Here is a 23964-nt window from a genome sequence, read left to right as displayed (position 1 = left end):
TGCATAGATGTGTGGGTTTATTTCTAGGCTTTCAATTCTGTTCCATTGATCTATGTGTTTGTGTTTCTGCCAGTACCGTGTTGTTTTGATTACCACAGCTTTGTAGTATATTTTGAAATCAGGAAGTGTGATACCTCCAGCTTTCTTCTTTTTTCTCAGGATTGCTTTGTCTATTTGGGGTCTTTTGTTATTACGTATAAATTTTAGAATTCTTTGTTCTATTACTGTGAAAAATATCATTGGGATTCTGATTGGGATTGCATTGAATCTGTGGATTGCTTTAGGTAGTATGGACATTTTAACTATGTTAATACTTTCAACCCATAGCATGGACTATTGTTCCATTTCTTTATGTCTTCTTCGATTTCTTTAAACTATGTCTTATAGTTTTCAGTGTACGGGTCTTTCACCTCCTTGGTTAAATTTATTCCAAGGTATTTTATTCTCTTTGTTTTGATTGTAAGTGGGACTGTATTCTCCATTTCTCTTTGTGCTAGATTGTTTTTAGTGTATATAGAAATGCAACTGATTTTTGTATGATGATTTTGTACCCTGCAACTTTGCTGTATTTGTTATGTATTTCTAGTAGTTTTTTGGTGGAGTCTAGGATTTTCTATATATAAAATTATGTCATCTGCAATAGTGACAGTTTTACTTCTTCCTTTCCAATTTGAGTACATTTCATTTCTTTTTCTTGCCTAATTGCTCTGGCTAGGACTTCCAATACTATGTTGAATTGGAGTGGCAAGAGTGGGCATCCTTGTCTTGTTCCCGTACTTAGAGTGATAGATTTCAGGTTTTTACTCTTGAGTATGATTTCAGCTGTGGGCTTGTCATATATGACCTCTATTATGTTGAGGTACTTTCCTTCTATGCTCATCTTATTGAGAGTTTTTATCATAAATAGATGTTGAATCTTGTAAAATGCTTTCTCTACATCTATGGAAATGATCATGCGATTTTTATTTTTCATTTTGTCAATGTGATGTATCACATTGATTGATTTGCAGATGTTAAACCATGGAATAAATCCCACTTGATGATGACATATGATCTTTTTAATGTATTGTTATAATTGATATATAATTAGCTGAAAACAGCTAATATTCTGTTTAGGATATTTGCATCTATGTTCATCAGTGATATTGGCCTGTAATTTTCCTTTTTTGTGTTGTCCTTGTCTGGTTTTGTTATCAGGGTAATGTTGGCCTCATAAAACGAGTTAGGAAGCATCCTACCCTCTTCAACTTTTTGGAAGAATTTGAGAAGGATAGGTATTAAATCTTCCTTGAATGTTTGGTAGAATTCACCAGAGAAGCTGTTTGGTCTTGGACTTCAACTATGTATTAATTTGAAGTTAGAGACTGATAATTAATGTCACTGTTTGATGTAAACACCACATAAGATATGTTAATGCTAGATTTTTGTATAAGATATTTTCCAGAGGGAAAGGAAATAAATGAGAATATACAATATGAAATTGAGAAGACATCTGTCACAGTGGCCAAACCTCCAGTAGTGTGGATAATGATTATGAATCTATTACTGTTGATATATCACATAAAGCTGTGGGAATAGAAAGCTTTTCAAATTACACAGAGAGTAATCAACAGCCAACAGCAATAGCCCCATGCTCTCACACCTGCTGCATGCTTCCCATGGGAATGTGTGCTTCTCCAAGCCTGGAATTATTGGCAAGACAGAGGGAATTTTCTTTCACCTTTAGTTTGCCTTTCAAATTATAAAATAAACCATTAGTTAGTCAATCTGACAATAGGAGTGAGAGGAACCATGCTGTTAAAGTACTGTTAACAGAGGCATCTTCTGCCTCCTTTCTTCAACATCTCAAGCCCAATTATTAAAGCTTGTTCTCTTGTGATCTCTTTTTCTCTTTGATCTCTCCCTACCACATGAGTCACATATTTTAAGTAAATTCAAAGAAGTTATAAAAACTCACAATTTACTTAAGGAAAGGAGAAGCAGAGGCAAAGGGAGAGGGAGAGAGAGTGAGGAGGAAGGGAGGGAGGGAGAGAGGGAGAAGGAGGAAGAGAGAGAATGAAAGAAATGTGGAGGTTTCTTTAAATTTTGAATAAATTCTAAGACAGGAACTTTTCTTATTATGAGAATAGAAATTTTAGCTATGATGAATTAGATTGTAGTTTTGGGATCTATTTAACCAAAATAATAAGCTACCAAGTTCTGATTACTCTAGGTAGGTGGATAACTTGGTGGTCTGCATTGACTGTGGACAAAAGATGAATATTTCATTTCATGCCTAGCACATAATACATTGTCCATTCTTGAAAAGTGTGGTTGTTAACATTGATCAGAGGTTAAGATAAATGGGTTTCTTTTATAACCTTGAATCTCATTTGTGTTCTACCCATACAAAAGTGAGAGTTGATACCACTTTAGCCTATAGAGCAACTTCATTTACTCTATTTGAAAAATGCACCCCTTCCTCAAGATATGTTCTTATTATATGCCATAAATTTGTAATAAACATGCAAATATATTATGACTAACATGTAAAGTGCTTTCTAGACCTGTGCAGTATACCACTCGTACAACCAAATGCAACTATTTTGGTAGGTTGTGTATGATTGCTTTCCTATAACTTCAATTGATTGGTTCTCAGCCATCACACAGTATACTGTGTTCACCTAGATATATCTTGATCTTGTATTTTTATCCAGCCTGACATCTCCAGATGTACTAGTTTGCACATTAGATGACAACTCTTATACCAGTAGTACTCATTGCAGACATCCTGGGCCATCTTCACTTATTCTTATACTAACACTTTGGTTCTGATCCCATCTCCTTCCTGACTCTTGACTACATCTCTTATTTATTTCTTTGTTTAAAGAATATTCTTGAGAGTAATCAAGCTGTATTTCACATGTCACACACACACAAAAGATCTCTTTCTGATATAAAACTAGTAAAAATCAGAACAAAGAAGATGAGAGGATCCCTCTGAAAAATTATGTATGTCAAGAGATATTTGCAAATATTTTATTGAGGAAGCCTAGGAAATGCTCCAATAGGATTACAATGGCACCCTTAGATCTGGAACGTAACTAAAGCGATTGTTAATCAGAGAAGGCAGACTGCATACAAAAGGGAGAAGAACAAAACTTTTCATTGTTTATCCTATACTACCTAATGGAAATTGCTCCTTGTCCTAGAAGTCTGCCCTACTTATTTAGCTAGAAAGGACAATTCCTATCTTAGAGAAAGGATGATTCACCTGTCAATGATTATCTAACGTGATTGTGCTTATTTTTTGTCAAGTGGCTGATCTACAACTTGGTCTCCAGAGAGGCCTTACAACCAAGATCAGTCATGATTCTTGATGCAAGCCCATTTTTCACTGTATTAAATTGGGCCTAGCTTTTTGAAAACTTTTTTTAAGCTATCTCCTATGAGTTAGTTTAATATTAATTCCCTAGAACCCAAAATGCTATATATAGATCAGCTGATCAAGTGTACTTTCTGATCAGAAAACCTGACAATCTGATCTAGAAACACTAGCAGCATGGGGAGACCTGTCTAGAGCAACTAGCAAGACTCTCTCTTGAATATTTGATGTCTTAAGTTCATCATTCTTGAGATAGATGTCTATTAAGATATCTATCAAATTCTGAAAACTATCACTCACATGGTCAGAGGAGTGGCTCCCAGCAGCCATATTGGTTTTACATGGCTCACAACCATACAGTAGACAGCTGAAGATAGAAGGTGGACAGAATTACACAGTTGCATACTGTTGATTGTAACAGGAGTTATCACTGGGCTCAGTCTGGACAATCAAAAGTCCTTCTCCAGGAATGTGAAATTTGAACTAAGAGAAGTTTAAATTACTCCTTGTGACAGAATTGTAACAAATTGGGTTGAAAACCATGGATGGTCATGTGAACTGGGGAGCAGAGAGAAAGAGGAATGCCGAATCTAAGCAGAGAGGCAAATATGAGACAGCTTTTCTATTCTTGATTCTGGTCCTTCCATAGGTCTGGCCATCATCCTACCTTTGAGATCTGCAAGAAAGTCTAAGAGCCTCATTCTTTTGCTTAACTTAATTCATGTTTCCAGTACTTACTGCAAAAGTCTTAAATATTACAAATCTGTAGTTCTGAATTTTCACCAGTACACTTGATCTTCTTATTCATTAGCTCAATCAGTAAGGTTTTTATTTTAATGCCTTCCAAAGTGATGTGTATCCTAGGGAAAGTCACTTAATGAGATTTTTAGTCTGTAAAATAGTGTACAACGCCTTATAGAATTGTTGTAAGAATGAAATGAGTTAATATAAAATCTGAATAACATTACCAGGCACACACAGAAAGCACCAAATACATTTAAATTTTACAATTATTTACATTAATATGATTAACTATGATCTTTTTATGATCTTTCTATAAGAAAAAAGCATACTTGAAATGTTCTTTATGTTTCAGCTTAATTCATATCTCCAAATGGAGTTTTAATTAGTACTTAAAAACACTCCATATGTATATTTATTCGTTAATTACTCCACTCATTCATTCAAGCAACAAGTTATTGGACACTTCCTATATTTACATATATTTCTTTTTGTGGAAAAATCACTATTAAGTTACTGAACCAATCTTACTATGTTTTTCAATTTAGGATTTTAATAAGATGCTTTCTCTTGAGTTACATCCTATCTGTATTAATCATCCTTTGCTTCAGAGAAAAAAGAAATGATTAAAAGATGTCCTTTGAAGATAGTTCTGTAGTTTATAGCTAGATGTCAATGTTTGTTTAATAAGGAAAAGGGATACAAAGGTGAGTATATTTTAAGCTTTATGATTACACAGCTGATTGAATTATTAAGAAGATGGACAGAATCCCACTGGGGATGGTAGCATTTGCCTTCATCCTGATCATTCTGAAAAGAGGGTTCTTTGATGCCCATGAACATTTGTTCCAACCGGCCCACTGAGCATTTGAAGCTTATTCAAAAGGTCGCATTGTTGGGCAAGACTTCAGTCATATAGCCCAGATGGGCTAAAATACAAAGGAATGTAAATACTTGGAAGTTTGAGCTGTTAATACAAGGGTTTCTGGACTGATTTTCTTAGATGTTGCTGTAACTTTAGAGAGTTCCATTTGGAAATGTTGTGAATAATTATCCAGATGTGCTAAAGTGGACATGAAGCCACCACGACCACTAACAACACAAAATAAAAACCTAGGATAGAAAAATATCAATGAAAATTTTTTCCCTGAATAGTTTGAAATGATACTCCTAAAAACTATTGAAAACATCACTGAAATCCACATTTGTCTCCCTGGTTCACTAAAACAGCTAAGAAGGTAGAGCTATTCAACCAAATCTGGGCACTATAACATGATATCAGTAGCTTTTTCTCCTTTTTAGTCACCATCATAACACTTTTTTGGACATTTTCTAGTTCAGGAGTTTCCAAGATTCAATCTTATGCTTTTGTATGCTAAGAGCTTCTTCATTTCTTACCCTGTCGATCTCGGTTCTATCAGACACAAAATCTTTTTTATAACAAATATTTTGTAATATACTCTTTACTTTCCTGAAATGATATGAATAGATGGCAAAACTACCAACAACATAATTTTAAAAATCAATGTAATATCCTAGTTTTAATAATTTTAAGAAATAAAAGGAAAGCAATTTTATTAAAATAATATGCACAACTAGAGGAGAAGATAAATCATTCCATCTGATGCCTGCACTTGAATGTCTGGGAAGATATTTAAAATTTGACTAGGACAACTCTGTGCATTTGAAGGACACTTAGCATTCATTGTTCCCACTCACTAAATGCCTTAGCATACTCATCATTGATACAACCAAAAAACGCTCTCCATAAAATTCTAAAACTCCCCCTAGTATCCAGTACTACTCTCATTGCTAACCATTACCTTTATCATCTCTAAAAGAAAATTAAACCATAATTTCGAATGACAACAGTTTAGTCTATAATAAAAACATTTATTTATCAATATTTCTTGTGTATTTGTTTACTAATCCATCACCATCTTTGAAAATTCTATCAATAATTACAGCTCTCCAAATTGCAGAGACAATTATTTCTAAAGAGTGTTCATTTGTTATTTTTTATTTGAGAAATTGACAATGGTTTCAGGCATAGGACAATGTAATATAGGTACTGTTTTTTAGGAAATGGTAAACTCTTTCACAAGACATTGGAAGATTGTGCAAGTCTTGATGTACCATGATAAGTTATGGAAATTTTTAAAGGTCAAGAACTATTAAAAGGAAGCGTTGGTTCCACTGAGAGTTTCCATGCATTGGTCTATCCTGTTTCCAGATCACCTTGATGGTAAGAGCACCAGAGAAGTCCACACACGAAGAAAAATAACCCTGCTGGAATACAGGATCAGAAGATTAGTAAAAGGAGACTTATTTCAGGTGTCGAAGCAGTTGCTTTGCATTATAACCTGAAATAGTGGAGCATAAGCAGCAGTTTTAACTCTAAGTTTAAGAGATGTGCATTTAAATTAAGACTGTTTTCAGACTCTGATTTAGTTATGATTGCAAAAAAGCAATTTCCCATCTTCCAGTTTAAGTGATTGACCTAACATCCCTGTTTATATCAATCTCTCTACCTATAATTATAACTGTTTATTTTTTTTTCCTTTCTTATGGCAGTATATGAGATATTTTGGTGCCTGGAATAAAGAAAAATGACCCAACCATCAGAAGGCAAATAGCAACCACCTTCAATCAAGCTGCCTCAATACCTTTTCAACAATATAGTCTTTTAATTGAAAGTTTAGTCAAAGTCAACTAAAGTTTTAGAAGGCCCTGGACAACTCCTCCTATTAGTCAGCTAATGAGACAGCCCAATATAAAGAGCAAGGGTATGTAGAGAGGCAGTAAAATTATTGGTGGAGCATTAATTTTGGATCTAGTTTGTCTACTTCCTAGCTGTGCTAACATGGGTGAATTAAGAATCTAGTTTGAGCTTCAGATTTTTGTAAAATGATGCAATAATAGTATCTTCCTTATAAATGGCATAGAGCTATAGGGAGGTTTACATGTAAGGTGATTAGATAGAGCACAGGACAAGCACTCAGTAAATATTAATTAATATTATTAGTTGGCTCTTCAGTTCCATCAATTTTTATTTTTAGGGAAAATCCTAGGGGGAAAAAAGAGATAAGGTCTTAATGGAATACCCTTTAGGCCAGTTTGTGACCACTCTTGTTGCGTTGCCATATGATTATATAAGGTGTCTGTTTAAGGTTTTGTATCACCACAGCATATAAGTGTAAAACTGAGTAAAGTGGACCTGAAAGGTGGTCTCTCTGTTGGTAAATCTCTTTTCAGAAAGATTAAGCAGTGTCTCTCTAGAGATTTACGATAGAACTAAAGTCTAATGGGGCTATTTCTAAGTGGGTTCTGAGAAAAGAACACAGCCCAAATCTCTGGTCCAACAGATAATACTCATCTCTGATATCATGCAGTAAAAATAGTTCACCCAAGATTTTGTCACCTACGGCCTTGGTTTCCTGATTCCCAATCTTATGCTCTGTGTAGCTACTTGGAAAACAAATGCCACTTGAAAACCATGTGCCTGCAAATGAATTATTCTAAAACAAGACAGAGATCAGATAGACCAGGTCTCCTAGGTTCGCATAATAAAAGATGAACAACTACACGTAGGTTTCAGCTAAGTTAAAGCATATAGTTCTTTATTGCTGCATACGTTAATAAGGGGAATTTTATGGATTTGATGGAAAAATTAGTTATTTACCAGTGGTCATGGAATTATTTGAGGTCAATATAAAAATAAGTAGCAAAAATATTTTACTTTTAAACTTCAACCAAATGAGTTTAATTTGCATGCCCCCAAAGTACCGAAGACAGTACTCTGCTTGCAGCAGCTTTGCCTGACATCAAAGACACTCTAGAGATCAAAACAAAATCAAGTTCTGAGGAAGCAAGTCTTTTATTCTCCTCCTTAATAGGCGAGTTTTTGTTTTCTCTGTTGGTATGGTCAGTTCAAGGCACAAGACAGTGGGCACCATCGACAATTGAGTGACTCCCTCTTAACCTCAGAGGTAAGAGTGCTAGTTAACAAAAATGTGGAAAGTCTGACATCCAATGAAGAGTCTGCCATTGGAATCTGAAAACATGAAGCTGTGTCGAGAAGGAAGGACCTTTTACTGTTTCAGTCTCGCTTTGGCAGAAAAATGAAACTGCTGTCACAAGATTGGATTTATGTTGCAACATTTCCCCTTCTCTTTCAATTTTTTTGTAGGAGATCAACAAGAAGATCATTGATTGTCCTTGTTAAGCCTGCCTGAGCCAAAGGGCAATCACCTTTTCCGCGTTCTGTCATCTGTTGGGTGGTTTTGTCCCAGTCATCTTGTTTTGTTTTCTCAAGGAATCAAAATTCAGAGCCACTCAAACTGTAAGATCCTGACTGGGTTAAAACCAGGCCAGGGTCACTTAAGCAGCGCTAACACTTTCATAGATCATTTTTGTGACAAAGATTGAAAGGAGTATAGAAAATAGCACCACAGGGTTCAATTCACGTGACAAAAGGAAATTGTACGAAGTTTAATCCATTCCCATTACAGTCTCCAGATTGTAATCTCCTTGGATGCTAAGCTCAGGGAAGCTCTCTCCCCTACAATATGTATCACGAGTTGCGTTAGAAGTGGTGCTGGGGTCTGGAGGGAGGCGGCCCACGTTATATAACATGCAATTTAAGATAATGGCCTTTGAAAAGGAGAAATTAATATAAACAGACGAGGCCAGCAAAGCTTCAGTCATCTAGAAGGTAGTTTCAATCACCACTGACATTAAACAATATCACCCCCGCTGAGTCTACACTGTGTTTATTATCATTTAATTTCTTGCCCAAATCGGCGCTTTCTTATCACGATGTCGCAGGGATTGCAAGCTCTGTTATGACTACAATTGGTAGAAAAATGTGCTCATCTAAGTGAGTAACAAGATACAGAAATTGAGCTCTCCATCTTAACCTTTTGTGGCTTAAACATTCTACTAAAAACATTAGCAAAAATGGAAGCTATAGCATTTCCATAATTATCTCAGCACTGCCTTTGTTCTTATAATGGTAGAATCCATACTTTCAATTTGGAGTGCTTAATAATAGCAGCTGTCTTGTCTGCTCAACTGTGGGGTTCTAGGGCTCCCATAATTATTCATTTTCACTCACTTGACAGGGGGTGTTTCCTTGAAATATTTCAGGCCACATCAGAAGATAGAATTTTAAAATCCTTTTAAGTGTTCTGCTATACATAACTATATTGAATTATGCACTAATAAACCAAATTTAATTGACTTGAAGGTGCATGAGCCCTAATTAACACTATACCTCAATGCTAAAACCTGATTGCCACAAATCGTCAGACACACGAGTGCGGGCAAAATTGTTGGACCATTAATGTATGAAAGTCCACTGTCTCTTGGTCCCTAAAACCACACTCTTTGCTGTTTCTTCCTATCTCCCCTGCTCTTTCCTTCCTCATATCCTCACTTCTGTTTTTCATTCTCCTTCTCTCGTTTATTAAAACGTTTTGTTTTGGAATAATTTTAGATTTACAGAAGAGTTGTGTGAATAGCACAGAGATTCCACCTTTCGCCCAGCCTTTCTCTTATTTTTTACTAAAACTTATTAATGGGTAGCTTAAAGGGAAAGGGAAAAAACAGAAACTCAGCCATAGAGAATGCAAAGGGCACTCCATCTTTCTGATAGGCATCAAGCTAATTACAATAATAAATAAAATATGAATATTGGGAATAAACCAGATAAAGGATTTTCCATTATTATTTAGTTCAAATGAGTGGGTTGTTTCATAGTGAGGCATCATAACATACATGCATGTGTGTGCTGCTACTCACAGCAGTGTGCTTTATGATGATGGGTGGAAATTATACGCTTCTGAGTGTGTTGCATGTGCCGAGAGAGTGGTTCAAAAGATGAGCAAGGTAGTTTTATGGGTGAGGCTGCAGAGATGCTAGCGAGGATAATTGAGGGAGGGAGGTTTTTATGACATCGGAGGGTGCGGGGGGGGGGTGTGAGTTTGCGTGTGTGTGTGGTGGGAGTAGAGACAGTGGGCGGGGATGGGCAAGCAGTTATAAGATGCTTTCAGGATGCTTATGCTGGAATTCGTAGACTCCTTAACCCTCTCTCATGTAAAAGAACATGCTCTGAGGATAGTGGGGAGGTCAGGCCTCAAATTATGCATGAAAAATCTATATTTAGTCTAAATAATCATTCTAATCTTTTAAAAAACAGTGTTATATATTTTGCACAATTGTAAAATTAATGCACATTTTACTTCTATAATTGAAAATGAATAAATTTTATAAGTTCTTGCCACTAAATAAAATTCTGAAAATTCAAAATAGCAGGAAGAAGAAATGACCTCTCATAGAGAGCTACTCTGACCAATTTAATGTATTTTATTTCCAACTTATTTCATTCATTCTTTCTAAATTGTACTACATAATTGTTCTAAATTCTGCTTTGTTTATTTTTCTTTTAAGTTAATTTGATTTTCACATCCAATTACAATCACATCTGTGGCTCCAGATAGCCCACAGACAGTGCCATATCTTTCTCTAAATCATATAAAAATATTCTAGAAAATTCCCCTCACTACGCAGAGGCAAACATGTAAATAGAGCCATTGGAAAGCAGTAAAGAGATGGTTCCAAAGACGAAGGTTTCTACTGACTCCCAAATACACGCTCCGCTTTGTTCCTTCCTAAAGGACAGGTGTTGCTTTATAATCACAATCTAAGAATTCTTGATGCCAAATGTAACTCTCTTCTCATCCGTGCCATTTTCACTTATAGCTATAGCTTTTCTTTTTTCCCAATATTTATATCCACACTTTTCAGAGATTATCAACCTTTACCCTATAGGGGAAACAACTAGCTCCATGATCAGTCAAAATATTTATTGACAGAATAAATAAGTATATACTGTGTATTAGTCAGCATTCTCTAGAGATAGAAAGCCAAAAGAAGATAGAAAGGTAGATAGATAATAGATAGATAGATACATAGAAACATAGATAGATAGATACATAGATAGATAAAGACTTATTATGAGGGATTGGCTCACTCGATCATGGAGGCTGAAAAGCCTCACATCTGCCCTCTGCAAACTGGAGGCCCAGGATAGCTGGCATGGTGTAGTTCTAGTCCAAGCCCATAGGACTGAGAATTAAGGGAGCCAATGGTGGAAGTCCCAGTCTGAGCCTGAAGACCCAGGAACCAGGAGGGCCAGTGTCCAAGGACAGGAGAAGATAAATGTCCCAGGTCAAGTAGAGAAAGCAAGTTCACCCTTCCTCCACCCTTCTGTTCCATTCAGGCCCTCAGCAGAGTGGACGATGCCCACCCACATGGATGGGGGTGATCTTCTTTACTCAGTCTACCAACTCAGATGTTATTATCTTCTGGAAATATGCTCAGTCACAGCCAGAAATGATGTTTTACCAGCTATCTGGGCATCTCTTACCCAAGTCAAGGTGACACATAAAATTAACCACCACGAAGATTCAGTATTAAACATTGTCCAGAGCAACTGAAGCACCATGACAGACTGTTCAAGAATACCAGTTACCAAACTATTCCAAGATCAAAGACATGTCCTCATCAGCCATGATTTCACCGCCCCAGCAATGCCATTAAAACATTTAAGAAACATCAGTTAATCTAGTTTTGCTGCATGTGTCTTGTATCTCTGTCTTCAGAGATATACTTTCCCAGGATATTAGAACCAGAGTAAGAATCAGGAACCAGCCGCCAGTCTGCTAGATGCTTGAAGCACTCCAGTGGATGTCTCAGCAGTTAGAGGGTAGCTAGAGTGCATAAACCTATCCATGCAAATTTATTCAGGTGTAAATGTGAAATAGACATCAGGTGGCATTTTTAGGGAGAGATGAGCATATCATGGACTCACACCAAATAAAACAGGGTGTTGTAACTCTCAAAGTCTGGAAACCTCTGGCTTTAGCTGGTAAACTATACTGTGATCTCAAGAGAGGCATAGATAAAATTAAATTAAATTAAATAATGCAATTTATATGGCCTAATGTAACTCACTGAGGTCAAAAGCACAATAATTTACTAAGAATCTGTGACTCTCTTAGTCTCAAAGCTCCAAGAACCTTTCTTTAAACTAGCAATATCTTGAATTGAAATATCTCAATTCAATAAATATCTATTTAATACTTATCATGTGCCAAGAACCATACCAGATGCTGGAGCTAAAATATTGAATAAGACAACAGAGCGTGCAGGTCTATGGCGTTTACCATCCAACAGGAAGTGAGATTATTAAACACGATTACAATGAAAGATGATTGTAGCTATGATACAAGTATGGGATAAAGGGGAGAAACGGAGAGCAGTGTGTATAAGTGGGGTGTTAGGGAAAACTTTCCAAGAAATTGACAGCTAAGCTGTGCCCTAAACTACAGGTAAGGTTTAGGCCACTAGAGCTGGGACAGCAGGATGAGCGGGGAGTGAAAAAACAAAACAAAATCTAGGTAAAAAGAACAGCATGTGTAAAAACTGTAGAGATTGAGAGCTATGTGGCTGTGACCTGTATTTTGAGATCAGAATGGTAAGAGACACGACTGAAGAAAATCGGCCTGATTTTCCATGTATTCTGTGGGAAGCTAATAGGTGGTCTGAAAAATAGTCAACTAAATTTAGGAAACGTGTGACAGCCTTAAGGACTTCTCAGAGCCTTTACTATGTTAATATGCACCACAAATCTCCAATGTTTAGAGCTCCTGACATAAATCACTGTCTTACTATTCTGTTTTTATAGCTGTCTGTAGGACGTTGGAGCTGTGACCACCTTCCATCTTTTTTCTTTGAGGAAGATTAGCCCTGAGCTAACATCTGCTGCCAATCCTCCTCTTTTTTTGCTGAGGAAGACTGGCCCTGAGCTAACATCCATGCCCATCTTCCTCTACTTTATTGTGGAACACCTACCACAGCATGGCTTGCCAAGCGGTGCATATGTCCACACCCGGGATCCGAACTGGCTAACCCCGGGCTGTCGAAGCAAAACATGCGAACTTAACCGCTGCACCACCAGGCCGGCACTCTCCCTCTTTTTCTTTAACCTGGAGAAAAAAATGGAGAAGGAAGGAGATCAAGAGGGATTTAGGTCGCAGTATATGATGTCTTGGTATATTTCCTCTGGACTGTATCTACGTGTGTCTCACTCGCTGTGGAATCCTGACTAATTCCAAAAGCAACTTTTGTTCCAGTGAGTTATTGGTATGCATAATCACCTCCATGCAAAGTTCACGGTAGACAGGAACCATCTATCCCATAAAGATTTCTACCTCATTCCTTAAGGAGTGTTTTCCTCTATTGGGTGCACATTTTAAAGGCTTTGATGTATCCTGGTACTCTAGAAGCTTATTTTATTTGGCAGCCACCACTACCCCGCTGCAAAATGAATGAATGAGTAAATAAATAAGAATACAGGCAACCTGCTCCAAGAGCTGTGCATCTTCTTGACAGAAAATCAATATACAGTGGGTCTGGAAATTGAGACCGTTGACCTAAATTTTTGTTTACCTTCCAGATAATTCCAGTTTCTGCTGTCATCAGAATGGTAAAAAGAGAGCTTTTATGCTTTCCCATCTCATGAAACCCTTTATGGGTCATGACAAGCTATTTGCAATTACACTCATTCAAATTCTAAATTCCGCCCAAACGCAGTTGACAGACTGCAGACAGCTAAGTGACGGGAATGGTACAAATAGATTCCGTATATGATAATTATTTATTGATCTGCAGAGTGCATTCTATGTGGATCAGTACTAGAACAAAGGCGTGAATGTGTTGGAAGCTCATAATAACCAGATTGAGAACAACATGGACAAGAGCATCTCCCTAGCATATGACAGAGTTTAAATGTTCTTGCTAGAAGAGGAAGACTTCATTTTGTTTCAATTTCTTTTACCACACGGATGTTTAAAAATTAATGTTTTCTGTTTCCATACCCAAATCCAGATTCAAGAAGATCTTTTAAACATATTTATTACCGCCTCAGCCACTGCACCACGATCTCATTATTGGTGTTTAAAATTTATAAATTGATAACAAGATTAGAAATTGATAGTCACTTAAAAATCAGTAATTTTTTTAAAAATTTAAATTAGCAAAAGGTTCATGGCAATGAAAACAACTTCAACTCTTCCATTTGTTTTGGAAATGGAGATCTGACTTTTGTTTTAAGCCAAGTTGTCTTTGGATGGTCATCGAAATCGTCCTGCTGGGACACATGGCCAAATGGCGCCATCATGGTCCAGTCTGTTAAGCAGAACCCGGCTGGGTATCTCATAGTTCTCAGACGTTAGGTACAACACCTACCTTTATGCCTACAGAATAAATCAAAGTAACTATGTGCCCTTACCTGCGCCTAGCTTAGTCCCACACATGAAAGTGCCTGAGACTTATCTGACAAGCTTGTCCTAGGTCCTCATGTCCGCATATTCTCTTCTAATAGGTCTGAATTAGGTTTCAGGAATTTTTATTTCTAGCAGCATTCCAGATGGTTCTAATGCAAGTACTCCTTCAGATTAGAGACTTTTTATCTTTGTATTCCTGGTACCTAACACCGTGCCTAGTATCTATTAGACTCTCAAAAAACACATTTTAAACAAAATTAAATTACAATAAACTGAAATTTGATTGGGCATAGGCACGGCTGTGTTAGTCAAAACAGGCTGGATTGTGCAGTAGGAAGAAACACCACTGAAGGCTCAGCTGTTCACATCACACAGGCCCATCTCTCATGCTTGTGGTCCAGGCCACTCTCCAAGTATGGCTAGTATCCATGAAGCCACTCAGGGATCCAGGCTGACAAAGGTACTCCCATTATGCAACTTAACCTTGTAGCTGCCTACTCATGCCGTGGTGTGGCTTTCAAATTCACCATGGAAGGAAAAGGCATGTTGGAAGAGTTTTGCCTATCCATTATGGGGTTGTGGCTTGGAATTAATGCGCATTAGTTTATGCTCAGTCCATCAGCTAGAACTAGCATGTGGCCTCACCAAACTGCAGGGTGGCCGGAAAGTGTGACACACTTGTGGCCCCAGAAGGAGAAGAGAATTGATAGTGATGAACATTAGGGATCTTTATCTCTGGAATTAACATATAAGAGTCATTTTTTCACCTGTTTTTTAATGACTTTTTTAGGTAATGCTCAAATGCTATCCCAGGGCTCCTCTACTACAGCTCGCTTGTCGTGGTTCCCCGGGGCAGCTCAACCAATACCTATGTACTGCTTTCATGGAAGAGTCAACGAAAGACAAGATCACAAATGGATGCATCACCTTTGTAGACATCCCCACAAAGACTTATGTTAGTTACACGTGATATAAATATTGAAGCCTGAGTTTTAGAGAGTCAAAAAATGTGCTCAGAAACTTGAGCACAGAGAGGAAAAGGTCTCTAAGAACGTGTGGTTGGTGGTTAGATACTGAGCACAACACTTGCAGGTTTAACCCAAATAACTTAAGTCTTCCAGGGTTGCTGTTGGTGTGGTGTATGCCAGATAACACTGTGGATTGGGAAGTTCTCTGTCTGTGATATCCCGAAGAAAAGGGAGAAGAGGCGGTTCATGTGCCATAACTGCTACATGGGAGCAGAATAGAGAGCCAGTGGACGGTTAGAGAAGTTTTCTCAAATACAAAACAGTAGTTAAACTGGCTGTTTAACATCAGTCAAAAAACTCATTTAAAAAAAAAAAACTGAAACCTACAAGTTTTTCTGTTTCTGTACAAAGATTGCAATAACTGGTTACACACTCAGCTTAAAGGCAATATGTTTTCCCTCCAGAGTTTTAAGTAAATGGTTAAAAATATTTAAGTATTACAGAAGTCATATATGCTTTTAAATAAAATCCAAACAAAATAAAAGGGAAAATGGAAACTCTCTTGTTACTTCCTGTTTTCCAAATCCCAAAGATTAAAATCTTCTTTCTTGATTTACATCCTTCCAAAGTTTTGGTATGTATATGCAATACACACCTGCAAGCAAGTCCTAGCACTTATATTTTTATCCAATGTTATAAATATATATATTGATGTCATCTAGACCTCAAGTAAAATGAAAATAGAGAAGGGTATTTCCTCACTTCTATCCTTAGTACCAAATACAGTGTCTAACACATCATACATGCTTAATTGATCATCTGATGAACAAAAGAGTCTTAAATTAACAATACATCTTAGACAGTTTAACACATGAGCCTTGTTTTTGTTTTTATTTTTTGGGGGAAGATTAGCCCTGAGCTAACATCCGCTACCAATACTCCTCTTTTTGCTGAGGAAGACTGGCCCTGAGCTAACATCCATGCCCATCTTCCTCTACTTTATATGTGGGATGCCTACCACAGCAGGGCTTGCCAACCGGTGCCATGTCCACACCCGGGATATGAACTGGTGAACCCCGGGATGCCAGAGCAGAACGTGCAAACTTAACTGCTGCATCACCTGGCCAGCCCCTATTATTTTTATTTTATTATATTATATTACATTTAATATATTTATATTTTATTAAGAAATTTTATTGAGGTCGTAATAGTTTATAACATTGTGAAATTTCAGTTGTACATTATTATTTGTCAGTCATGATATATACGTGCCCCTTTACCCCTTATGCCAATTCCCCAACCCCCTCCCCCTCTGGTAACCACTAATCTGTTCTCTTTGTCCATGTGTTTCTTTATCTTCCATACACGAGTGAAATCATGCAGTATTTGTCTTCGTCTGGCTTACCTCACTTAACATAATGCACTCAAGTTCCATCTATCTTGTTGCAAATGAAGTGATTTTGTCATAAAAATGGCTGAGTAGTACTCCATTGTATATATATATCACATCTTTATCCATTCATCAGTTGAAGGACACATGGGTTGCTTCCATGTCTTGGCTACTGTGAATGAGCACAGGGGTGCGTTAGTCTCTTTGAACTGTCGATTTCAAGTTCTTTGGATCAATACCCAGTAGTGAAATATCATATGATATTTCAATTTTTAGTTTTTGAGAACTCTCCATGCTGTTTTCCATAGTGGCTGCCCCTGTTTGCATTCCTGCCAGCAGTGTATGAGGGTTCCCTTTTCTCCACATCCTCTCCAACATTTGCTGTTTTTTGTCTTGGTGATTATAGCCATTCTAACAGGTGTAGGGTGATATCTCATTGTTGTTTTGATTTGCCTTTCCCTGATGATTAGTGATGTTGAACATGTTTTCGTGTGCTGTTTGGCCATCTGTATGTCTTCTTTGGAAAAATGTTCAGATTCTCTGCCCATTTTTTGATCAGGTTGTTTGTTTTGTTGTTTTGAGTTGTATGAGTGCTTTATATATTTTGGAGATTAACCCCTTGTCAGATACATGATTTGCAAATATTTTCTCCCAGTTGGTGGGTTGTCTTTTTGTTTTGTGCCTGGTTTCCTTTGCCTTGAAGAACCTCTTTAGTCTGATGAAGTCCAATTTGTTTATTTTTTGTTTTGTTTCCCTTGCCGAAGTAGATATGGTACTCAAAAAGATCCTTCTAAAATGGATGTCAAAGAACGTACTGCCTATATTTTCTTCTAGGAGTTTCATGGTTTCACATCCTACCTTCAAGTCTAATCTATTTTGAGTTAATTTTTGTGTATGGTGAAAGAAATTGGTCTACCTTCATTCTTTTTTTAGTTGATGATTAGTTTATTAATATCTCAAAATAATCCACTTGATATGGTAAGGTGCCATTAGGTACATTTCTTCTTTTTCTGAGGTTTCCTTTTTTTTTAATTTTAATTTTTGTTTTTATAGCAGTAACATTGGATTATAACATTATGTAACTTTCAGATGTATATCATAATATATTTTGAATTCTGTGTAGATTACATCATGTTCACCACCCAAAGACTAATTATAATCCATCACCACGCATTTGTGCTTAATCACCCCTTTTGCCCCCCTCCCTCCCCCTTTCCCCTCTGGTAACTATCAATCCAATCTCTGTTGCTAGGTGTTTGTTTGTTATTGTTTTTAGCTTCTACTTATAAGTGAGATCATATGGTATTTGACTTTCTCCCTCTGACTTATTTCACTTAGCATAATGCCCTCAACGTCCATCCATGTTGTCACAAATGGCCTGATTTCATCATTTCTTATGGCTGAGTAGTAGTCCATTGTGTATATATACCACATCTTCTTTATCCATTCATCCCTTGATTGGCACCTAGGTTGCTTCCAAGTCTCGGCTATTGTGAATAATGCAACGATGAACATAGGGGTGCATATATCCTTACACATTTGTGTTTTCAAATTCTTTGAATAAATATCCAGCAGTGGAATAGCTGGATCATATGGTAGATCTATTTTTAATTTTTTGAGGAATCTCCATACTATTTTCCCTAGCGGCTGCACTGGTTTACACTCCCACCACAGTGTATGAGTGTTCCCTTCTCCCCACATCCTCTCCAACACTTGTTCTTTCCTGTCCTGTTAATTATAGGCATTCTGACCAGAGTGAGGTGATACCTCATTGTAGTTTTGATTTGCCTTGTCCTGATAGTTAATGATGTTGAACATGTTTTCACGTACCTGTTCGCCATCTATCCATCTTCTTTGGAGAAATCTCTGTTCAGATCTTTTGCCCAATTTTTAATTGGGTTGTTGGGTTTTTAGTTGTTGAAACGTATCAGTTCTACATATATTTTGGATATTAACCCCTTATCCAATATATGGTTTGCAAATATATTCCCCCAATTGTTAGGTTGTCTTTTTGTTTTGTTGATGGTTTCCTTTGCTGTGCAGACGCTTTTCAGTTTGATGTAGTTCCGTTTATTTAGTTTTTCTTTTGTTTCCCTTGACTGGTCAGACATGGTACTTGAAAATATGCTGCTAAGACTGATGTCAAGGAGCGTGCTGCCTATGCTTTCTTCGAGAAGTTTCATGGTTTCAGGTCTTACATTCAAGTCTTTAATCCATTTTGAGTTGATTTTTGCGCACAGTGGAAGATGTTGGTCTACTTTCATTCTTTTACATGTGGCTGTCCAGTTTTCCCAACACCATTTATTGAAGAGACTCTTCTACCTCCATTGTATGCTCTTGGCTCCCTTGTGGGAAATTAGCTGTCCCTAGATGTGTGGGTTTATTTATGAGCTCTTGATTCTGTTCCATTGATCTAGGTGTCTATTTTTGTGCCAGTGCCATGATGTTTTGATTACCATAGCTTTGTAGTATATTTTGAAATCAGAGAGTGTGATACCTCCAGCTTTGTTCATTTTTCTCAGGGTTACTTTGTCTATTTGGGGTCATTTGCTATTACATATAAATGATAGAATTCTTTGTTCTATTTCTGTGAAAAATGTCCTTGGGATTCTGATTGGGATTGCATTGAATCTGTGGATTGCTTTAGGTAATAGGGACATTTTAACTATGTTAATTCTTTCAACCCATAAGCATGGAATATTGTTCCATTTCTTTATGTCTTCTTCCATTTCTTTAAACTATGTCTTATAGTTTTCAGTGTACAGATCTTTCACCTCTTTGGTTAAGTTTATTCCTAGGTATTTTATTCTTTGTGTTGCAATTGTAAATGGGATTGTCTTCTTAATTTCTCTTTCTGTTACTTCATTGTTAGTGTATAGAAACGCAACTGATTTTTGTATGTTGATTTTGTATCTTGCGATTTGACTGTGTTCATTTATTATTCCTAACAGTATTTTTGTGTATTCTTTAGGGTTTTCTGTACATAAAATCATTTCATCTGCAAATAGTCACAGTTTCACTTCTTTTCCAATTTGTATTTCTTTTATTTCTTTTTCTTGCCTGATTGCTCTGGCTAGGACTTCTAATACTATGTTAAATAAGACTGGTAAAAGTGGACATGTTTTCTTAGGATGTGGTTACTGTTCTTAGATAGATAGCTTTCAGTTTTTCTCCATTGAGAATGATATTAGCTTTGGGATTGTCATATATGGCTTTTTTTATGTTGAGGTGTTTTCCTTCTATACTCATTTTATTTAGAGTTTTTATCATAAATGGATGCTGTATCTTGTCAAATGCTTTCTCTGCATCTATTGAGATGATCATGTGACTTATTCTTCATTTTGTTAATATGGTGTATCACATTGATTGATTTGCACATGTTGAACAATCCCTGCATCCCTGGAATAAAACCCACTTGATCATGATGTAAGATCTTTTTAATGAATTGTTGTATTCAATTTGCTAGTTTTTTGTTGAGGATTTTTGCATAGATGTTCATCAGTGATAGTGGCCTGTAATTTTCTTTGTATTGTCCTTGTCTGGTTTTGGTATTAGGATAATGTTGGCTTCATAGAATGAGTTAGGAAGCCCCCACTTCTCTGCAATTTTTTGGAAGAGTTTGAGAAGGATAGGTATTAAGTCTTCTTTGAATGTTTGGTAGAATTCACCAGGGAAGCCACCTGGTCCTGGACTTTTATTTTTGGGGAGGTTTTTGATTACTGCTTCAATCTCCTTACTGGTGATTGGTCTATTCAAATTCTCTACTTCTTCTTGATCCAGTTTTGGAAGGTTGTATGACTCTAAGAATTTATCCATTTCTTCTAGATTATCCACTTTGTTGGCATATAGCTTTTCATAGTATTCTCTTATTATCTTTTGTATTTCTGAGGTGTCTGTTGTAATTTCTCCTCTTTCATTTCTGATTTTATTTATTTGAGCCTTCTCTCTTTTGTTCTTGGTGAGTCTAGCTAAATGTTTGTCAGTTTTATTTATATTTTCAAAGAACCAGCTCTTGGTTTCATTAATTTTTTTTAGTCTCTATTTCATTTATTTCTTTTTCCATCCTTTCACTTTCAGTTTGTGAGTGTCTTTAGTTCTGAAATGTGTCTCTCGTATGCAGCATATATATGGGTCTTGTTTTTTTATCCAATTGACCACCCTATGTCTTTTGATTGAAGCATTTAGTCCATTGGCATTTAAAGTAGCCATTGATAAAAGTGTATTTACTGTCATTTTGTTACTTCTCTTTTCTGAGTGTTTTTGTAATCCTTCTCTGTTCCTTTCTTCTTCTCTTGCTCTCTTCCCTTGTGGTTTGATGGCTTTCTTTAGTAATATGCTTGATTTCTTTCCTCTTGCTTATTATAGGTTTCTGGTTTGTGATTACCATGAGGTTTCTATATAATATTCTACATATATAACAATCTATATTGAGTTGATATTCTCTTTGGCTTGACCTCTTTCTAAAACCTCTACTCTTTTACTCTCCTCCTCCCACATTTTATATTTTTGAAATCATTTCTAATCTCTTGTTTTGTGTGTGTTTATCCATTACCCTCTTATCATTGTAATAGGTAATTTTAGTACTTTTGTCTTTTAACCTATATATCATCTTCATAGATGGTTGATCTTCTACCTTTACAGTATTTTTACTTTTACCAGTGATTTTATTTGTCTGTTTCTTTGGTTTTTTTTTTTTTTAACTTTCTTATTCCTATTTGTGGTCTTCTCTTTTCCACTTAAACAAATCCCTTCGGCATTTCTTGTAGAACTGGTTTCTTGGTGATAAACTGCTTTAATTTTTCCTTGTCTGGGAAGCTCTTTATCTCTCCTTCCATTCTGAATGATAACCCTGCTGGATAGAGTAATCTTGGCTGTAGGTTTTTTCCTTTCCAAACTTTAAATATGTCTTGCCATTGTCTTCTAGCCTGTAGGGCCTCAGCTTAGAAGTCTCCTGTAGCCTTATGGGTATTCCTTTGTATGTAACTTCTTGTCTTTCTCTTGCCACTTTTAGGATTCTCTTTTTATTTTTAATTTTGGGCATTTTAATTATAATGTGTCTTGGTGTGGGGCTCTCGGTGTTCTTCTTGTTTGGTTCTCTCTGTGCTTCCTGTACTTGGATGTCTGTTTCCTTTCTTAGGTTGGGAAAGTTTTTAGCTATTATTTCTTCAAATGGATTCTCTGCCCCTTTGTCTTTCTCTTCTCCTTCTTGGACACCTATAATATGAATGTGAGTGTACTTGATATTGTCCCAGAGTTCCCTTAGACTGTTCTCATTCTGTCTAATTCTTTATTCTTTTATCTGTTCAGCTTGGGTGCTTTCCTCTAGTTTTTCTTTCAGCTCGTTGATCCATTCTTCTATATTATCTACTCTGATGTTGAGTCCCTCTAGTGAATTTTTCATTTCCAGTATTGTATTCTTTATTTCTGATTGGTTCTTTTTTATATTTTCCAATTCTTTGTTGACATTCTCACTGTGCTCATCCTGTCTTCTCCCAATATCAGTGAGCATCCTTTTGAGTTTTTGTTTGACGTATTTGTTAGGTAAATTGCTTATTTCTGTTTCATTTAGTTATTTTGCTGGGGCTTTGTCCTGTTCCCTTGCTTGGAATGTATTCCCTTGCATCCTCATGCCTCTTTCTCTGTGTTTATATCTATGTATTAGGTGAGTCAGCTATGTCTCCTCAGCTTGGAGAAGTGGCCTTATGTAAGAGATGCTTTTTGAGGCTCAGCAGTGTATTTCCCTCTCATCATCAGTCCAAATGATCCAGGAATGACCCCTGTTTGGGCTACTTGTGTCCTTCTGCTGTGGTAGGGTTGTTCTTACTGCAGGTACCCAGGGAGTCTAGTCTTTCCCTCCCTGGCCTGCTGTTTGTAAATTTGGTTTGAGGAGCCCTAGCACTGTTGGCTGCCAGGTCTAATAGCACAATCCTGTTGCAGTTTTCTTATTAATTGAGCATGTACCCAGTCTAGCTGGTTACCAGGCTCAGGGGCTTACACTTGTGGCAGGCCTCAGGCCTGCAAGGCTATTGTCAGCTCTCCTAGGATTGTAGCTGAGTGGGGCTGGCCCTAGGCAGGAGAGCACCCAATTGTTTCAGGCTTTGGAAGGTGGAGTCAATCCTCTTTGTGGCTGATTGTGCATCACTGGTCTTCTGTTGCTGATAAGCCCCACGCCCCACAGGTCCACACACACCATCAACACAGCCCTGATCAGTGCATACTTCCTGACCCCTGGAGTGTACTCAATTTCCCCACTGCAGAGGTCCCCAACTCTCCACCAACGACCCCCATAGTTCATCTGGTCCTCACACAGGCCCTGCCCCACAGAGCTGGTCACACTCGTCTGCCTGTAGAGCATCAAGGCACCCCGTCTATGCACACCGATAAGTAGCCTGAGGGCTTGCTGTTGGGTGGGGCTGGTCTCTAGGAAGGGCTTCCTGCCCTGGTGAACTGGATTAAATCTGTGCTCTACTGGGTGTGGCAGACCCCTTGGCTATCAGGCCAGGGGAAGAAATTCCATGGTATCTGCCAGAGTCTGTGTCAGTATGCCTGTACTAGGTCACAACAATGGCCGCCACCAAAGTCTCAGTCTCTGGAGAGGTCTCACCTCTCACCAAGATGCACCCAGAGCCTACCAGGTGAGTCTCTTTTCACTAAAGGCCCATGCAGCTGTCTTTTTGGTGATTTCAGGTTGCTCTGTGAGATGGGTGAATTTGTGCGTGGGTCATTTAAGCCAGTGTTTTAGGCTTTCCTCCAATAGCCTTTCTGGGAGTATTCCCCGCTGCAGTTAATAGCCAGGGAAGCCAGATAGTAGGACACTCATCTCAGTTGTGCTGAGTCTGAAGGATGCTTATAGCGGTAACGTGACCCCACTGAGGTCCCCACTTCTCCAGGGAGGGCTGCGTACTTTAGTGTGGCTCCTGCCTGGCCAGCTGTGAAGTTCCACTACTCTTGAAGGTGGCTTTTTTCACTCCAGAAGGAATTTCTGCCTTTTCCACTTTAGTCAGGACTGTCCCTTGTTGTAGCACTTCTTTTTATCCGGTTTTCACTTTTCTCTCCAGGGCAATTTTTCCAATAATAGTTGTAACCTGGTTGTGTTTGTGGGAGGAGGTGAGTTCAGAGTCTGCCTATGCCGCCATCTTGACGAGATCCTCC

Source organism: Equus przewalskii, chromosome 29, assembly GCF_037783145.1.
Source record: "Equus przewalskii isolate Varuska chromosome 29, EquPr2, whole genome shotgun sequence".
Taxonomy (NCBI): domain Eukaryota; kingdom Metazoa; phylum Chordata; class Mammalia; order Perissodactyla; family Equidae; genus Equus; species Equus przewalskii.
This window is presented reverse-complemented; position numbering follows the sequence as displayed.